This window comes from Athene cunicularia (genome assembly GCF_003259725.1).
Source record: "Athene cunicularia isolate RWA chromosome 3 unlocalized genomic scaffold, athCun1 chr3_part1, whole genome shotgun sequence".
Lineage (NCBI taxonomy): Eukaryota > Metazoa > Chordata > Aves > Strigiformes > Strigidae > Athene > Athene cunicularia.
The window spans coordinates 105,536,230-105,542,695 of NW_020799097.1; the positions used below are offsets into that span (position 1 = coordinate 105,536,230).

The window sequence follows — 6,466 nt, forward strand, 5'->3', positions numbered from 1 at the left end:
TTAACTGTCATTAGTCTAAAGAAAATTTAAAAGGACTTGAAGAAAACCACAGAAATAAGAGAAAACTTACAAGCTGATCCACATTTGAAGTTCTATACCGGCTTTCATTAGTAATAACCTCATCTACACCCTACCTGATTAGTCTAACACAAAATGGGAAATTCATCACATTACAGAAAAGTTACTAAATTTATCAAAACCCATATATTTTCCAGAAGCTAGGACACCTTATTTCTGCTAATAAGCAGATAGTAATCAATCACCAGGATAAACTTACATTATCATTTTCCTTTTTAATACTATTGCATTTCTTTCAAATAATTAAGCAGTTACCAGTCCCCAAAATTCACCATAAAAGGAAAAATCCTGCCTGCCTAGCATGAACTGTCACAGCAAATTGACACTTCCTTCCAAACTATGGTGCTGCAGCAGCAGTACGGATTTTTCTTTCTTCAGTGATCAGAAGAGGTAGAGAACTATGTTGTGAACTATGCATAGGAAAAAATATCCTCATAATACTCACTCAACTTCTGCCCTTTTGCATAATCATGCACTTATGATCTGCCTTCCTCAAACCTCCTAATCTTTCTTCACCTTTATCAGAACTGTTGATTAGATTCAGTCTCATACCACGACTGATTCTTCTTTTGGCAATTCTATTTGTTTTGTTGTTTGGTTGTGTTTTGTTTTCTTACACGAGAGAAACTCCCTGAGGAAAGCTGTCTTTCTCATAGCACATGTCTCTAATTAAAATGCATACACAACTGCAGAAGGCTGACCCAGATTTTTCAGTAGGAGAACTTAGAAGTTAATCTTTGAAAACCTAATCAAATAAGCAACAGAAAGGGGAAAAAGTAATATTTACATTCAATTCATAATTTACCATCTTGTTTAACCCAACAATTTTAAGAGTATTTGGAGGAAAAAAAAAAAGCAGCCGTGTGTGGTTACCACTGTCCTTTTGAGGCAACTTTTCCAGAAAGGCCATTCAAGTTCCTGGCAGGTTTTGAAATCAGGAAGTCTAAGTAATACTTCCACAAGCAGAAGAAAAACAGGTTGTGAAAAAGTTTGTGTTGTCATGTGCAGTGAGTTTTAATGTAAGATAACTTGTTTCAAGTGTTTGGATCTTAAAAAATACTAAGTCCTTTAAGCATGAAATACGGACCTGTTTGTGTTTGTACAATCTTTATTGACTTCCCAAACTCTAAATTCTGACACAGGCTGAGGAGTCATATTCTGGGCTAATAAAGCTTCCCAAATCAAGGAAAATTCCTGAAGGACATGACCACCGTTTTCCAATACAGAAGACTGGCAATACAGCACAGACACAGCAAAAATCTCAGATTAAAAAACCCCAGTAACAACAACAGCACAAAACAATAAAATACCCCAAAACCACAGCCACAACCGAAAAGGCATAAATAGGGCCTATGGTAACCACAGGCTTAACTTCTCTGAGATTTACTGTTATTTATTTGCTCACAAATTTGTGATTTTTTTTTTTTTTAAGTTTCTAGCTATAATGTTTGAATTAAGAGTATGACAAGCTTTCTACCTAGGTGAATGCAAGAACGGGGCCTTCATATGTGAATTATTTTAAAAAGTGTAGCTTACTATTTATTCTGCTTAGTTTGGCCTTGAATTTTTACCCACATAATTTTTGTTTTTGTTTGACTTTGTATCTCCCCTCCCCCCCTTTTTTTATACCAAATAAGTCAGGTTGTATTTTCTTCATGCATTCATTATATATTTCACTACCTGATGCAGTAAGAGGTGTCTAAATGGGATTAAAAATTAGTCAGTCAAACCAGAGTCATGTTTAAGCATAGATGTAAATAAATGCAGTCAGAATAAATTTGTACTTTAGTTGCGTTAAGCAAGAAAGACATTTGATAATTTGCTATGCAAAAGAATGCAACTGAAGCTTCATTTCTGGCTTCAGATAATGAATGTTTTTGGTTCCAGATAAGATCTTTCTTTATTACTACTGCACAGTTTACAATTATAATGTTAAGAACTGTTTTCGGTAGATGTCTTAATTACAGAAACTAATGCTTGAAATGAGCCTGCTTCATTCTGTTGGGAACAGCAGCCTACAATTAATATGATTAAATATGAAGGTTTTCAGTTGTAATCTCATTTAGCGATTAAGCATGCCTTCAGAGGTTTGGTTTGGGGGTTGTTTATTGAACCTGGATTGGAAAGCTATTGGGCCATTAAGAACTGTTCATTGCAGTTCTGCCAGTGAACCTGTTGATAATTGGTAGACATTTGAGAGATTATTTCGGAAATAGTTATGGAACCATCACAGTTCAAATATTAAATGGGAAAAATGTTAAATCCGGTCAAACCATCACCATCAAAATGATATTACCTGTGCACTGCTGCAGGTTAGGTTTTCAGCGTCTGTATAAAGGACTCGGAAGCAGAGGAATTTGCCAGTCTACACATAAAGCATCTCCATCCCACAATATAAAACTGAGAAGAAAATTCTCCAGGCTTTTATTTTAACGATAAGTATTAGGCACTACAATATCACATCTGCCCGAGAACACTACAACAGCTGTGTCCGGGTAAGATGTTGATCTTTCAAAATTAAACCCTCAATTCTCCTTTAGATTTCAGTGTAAGAGGGCTCTGGTGCTGGAGCTGGTCTCACCGAGGCTGCCTGCCACCTTTCCAATTCCTACCTCTGAAATACTCTTCACCTGGAGGTAGAAAGAAGGGCAGAGATTTGGGAAGAAACCATTCAAAAAGTACTGGGTGGTGGGTGTTAATTGTGACAAGACTCAGGAAAACGGTGGAAAACAATAGTCATAACCAAAAATGGGATTATCTTACTCTTTTCCAGCAAGGGCCAGGAAAAATTGCTTCAGATGTAAGTTATGATTCTCAAGCCTCCTCAGGACACACTTAGCAGTAAAAAGTGCTTGAATTTAAGAGAAAATATAAAATAGTTGTCTATGTAGAAATTTAATCTGAATAATAGTCTGTAAAATCTGAGTATTGTCAAAGCGGAATTTGAGATTTCCTGCAGGATTGAAGGCTCAAATAGCTCTAATTAGCAGCTAGGAAGGCCTCTATAGGCCATGCTTACTTGCACGGTGTTATATACTTAAGTAGTCTCTGGAAGTTCAGTTCTACCGACTGGCCTTGGGAGAACCAGTTGGATTTACAAAGGCCCTCTCTCCAAATAGTGCACCCCTCTATGAGGCACTGAATGTAGCATCCCAAGATACTGAGTTATCTTTAATTTAATAAAAGCTATTTAAAAAAATACTTGCAGTTCAGAATTGGTGACCATTTGAGTCCCCTGAACTGTTATTAATCAGGTTATTCCTGCCTGTGATACTATAAATTACTGGTATTCCTGTGTGTATGGATGTTTAAGCTAATACATCATAACTGTGTGCTTTCTCAATGCCATATGAAAACTCGGGTCTCAGTAGACCCCTCAGGTAAGGCTATGGAACTGAATTCAGGTTATATCCAACCTGTCTTCTTTTGATTAATGATCTGTAAACACTTGCTGAAACATTAAATTTTACTAGAAATTCTTTGACCTTTATTTTTCATTGTTACATAAGAATGTTTGCATGGTCAATGTCTATCTTGCACTTTTTCCCTTCTGATTTTTCATTTGACATGAAAATGTTTGTGGCTGACAAGTAAAATAAATCCCATCTCAGAAGTCTTCTCATTCCAATAAACACCAAAAAATTAACTAAACTTTTATTGACCAGGCAAATAAAGTTCTTACAGTCATTTTTACACAGTTTCTGTCCCATCTACTTATCTCTTTTAATGTAATAAGATGCAAATTTTCATTTTTTAAAAAAATATAAATATTTTAAAAAGACAATTCTGATACCAGTACCTATCTTTCACAGAACTAAACCCACTTCAAATTCACCAAACCATTTAGGCAGCATTAAGCGAAGAGTACACAAATATTTCCGATATTCAGGAAGTACAACCTTAACACAATTGAAGGCATAAGAGTTGACCACGAACTCCCCTGAACTGGTTTAGCTCTGAAATACTTACAACAGTTCTGGCTGATCTTTTTCAGTCCCACAACTAGAGGTAACAGCCTGGCTGTCCGGGGAGCTCCCATGTATCCGTACCACACCTAGCCATCTCTGTGCTTAAGACAAGTATTATTGTTACTTTGGGGTTATTTTAACTTTTTTTTTTTTTTTTTTTTTCTTGGTAGATACCGTAAAGAGGTTGCAAAAACGAGTCCTCCTGTAAAGCTGCCAACCCAAGAAGGTTGAGAAACATTATGATAAATGGCTTTAGCAGAGACTTCAGAGGTGGGTGGGGTAATCGGCGTCTATTTCCTCTCCCGATTAGCCCTTTGCTTCTCTGTGAAAGGAAACACCCATAAGGCTCATAGTAAGGTGGGGCTTTTTATAATCTGTTAAAAAAAGCCATATGTATGTGTACTGTATGCATATACTATATAGACTATAATATATACAAACACTATATGCTCTCTCTCATTCTCCCTAGTATCATCCATGATCAAAGCATCCTAGCCTGCCTAGTTTAAATACCTCTACCGTTTGCATGAGAAGAAGAAATCTCCTGGCTGGCAGCTGTCTTCATGACACAGGCAGCCAAGCAGTTACCTGCTGTAGCCAAGTAGATGGTGATAACACATGCGTTGTCTATTTGAGATCACAGAGCATAACCTGGGAGAAAAGACAGACTGAATTCTGCACATTGACAAAAAAACATCCCCTCTCCGCTTCTCAAACTGCCACTGACAAACTAAGGACAATCCACTTTTTAAAGCTGCTGGGAAGATTAAAGAATGTGAATGTGCTCAGGCACCTTTGGGGACTATTTTGATTAGTATATGTAATTTTATTCATATTTTTTCAGTGATAGAATGGTTCTTAAAAAAGGAGCAGGAGATTTAGGATTAACCTCTGAATGTTACTGAGCTAAATCAATAGAGGTTTTTGTTTGTACGGACCTCAGTAAGGCAGGGATTCCACCTTTGACCATGGAAGAAGTTTCCTCATTATATATTAATGTATGATACATTGAATTGGAACTTAAAACCCCCTATAAAGAAACAGCCTGCTAACAAACAGTATGGCTCTGGGTAAATTGAGCACTTGCATTCTGGGAATTTTTGCAAAATGTTTATCTTTAGAAACAGCTTTAAAAAAATGCCCAGAGCTATCAACCGTGCTGGGCACAGCAATGAGAGGGATACAGATACATGCAAACTGACTTCAGCTCTCTAAACAGGAGAAGGAGAACAAAACATTGACACTTTGATCTCCACAACAGTGCAACAAGCTTCCTTTCTGTATTGTATGTGAACTTATAAATAAGACTCATTATTGACTAAGGGAAGTTGCTTCAATTCTCCAAGCAATGGGTCTTGAGATAAGAGTTTTGGCTACCGTATCTTCTGCTGGGACACTTACCTTCTCATTTTTGCAGGATGACTGTTAAATTTCTCTAGCAGTAAGCCCTTGAAAGTAAGCCCTCCATTTTCTGAAGGCTTATGGAAAACACAGGCTTACAGAATTTCCAAGTATTTGTAAGTCATGTCAGAAGTATGTGCATTAAAGAATTATAAATGTTTAAACAGTGGTTTTAATTCTAGAGAAAGATTTAGAGAAAACTTTATTACTTTAAAATACAAAGAAAAGCCACTCCTGCCTCCCAGACACCCCCTGACTCACAGGCAGTTTCACAGGTGACTTCTGGCTTTTGAACCAGTATCTTCCAGTCTTCAGAAGGAGGTTATAGAGCAGAGAGTGACCTCAGCTGACACCGCGGCCACCTGGGATCTCTTCAGGATGATCATACAGTGGACAGAACATACCTTCCCCCTGGTTCCTGCGTGACAACCTGCCCTGGACGAAGGGAGGAACTTGGCCGCCATCCCCATCCCCACGTGTATCACGGTAACAATGTTACATCCCTAAATCATGAAGGCACTCGGATAACTGGGAAAAAAAAACAAACAAAACTCTTGGGAAATGCAAAACAGACAGAACCCAAAGGCTTTGGAGTGACAACCCAAACAAGTACACATGTATACACTTGTGTGTGTGTGCATATATATACATATATATAAAATATACATACATTTATACGTATAAAGAGTGAACAAAAATGTTAGCTCTCCACCCTTGTTTTTGCAACCAGTTGGTGATTTTTATGCCTGTGGCTGGCAGTATGCACAACCCCCTGCAGCAGCTGGAACTACTATTTAAGAGGCTTTGTAATTCAAGCTGAAGGGGGCCACACACTGCTGGTGCTCAGCCAGGCAGGGCTCAGCAGTGTGGCTGCAGACAGCCAGGCCAGCAGCCCGTGAGGCCCTGTATCAAGCTGGAATATCACACCCACGGCCACTTTTCAAAACTGTATCAAAAAATTCACTGTAATGTTTTAAATTGAATTTTAAAAAGGGAAAGCACTGTACTTCGGGGGGGGG

General features: G+C 37.9%; 1 protein-coding gene across 1 annotated transcript in view; it reads right to left on the reverse strand.

Annotated features, from left to right (window-relative positions):
* Positions 1 to 4,275, reverse strand: part of LBR (lamin B receptor) — a 22,722-nt gene extending 18,447 nt beyond the window's left edge. Inside the window, exon 1 of the mRNA XM_026845094.1 lies at positions 4,048 to 4,275. The gene's annotated coding sequence lies outside the window, so the exon portion shown is untranslated. The remainder of the gene's footprint in view (positions 1 to 4,047) is intronic.
* Positions 4,276 to 6,466: the final 2,191 nt, after the last annotated feature.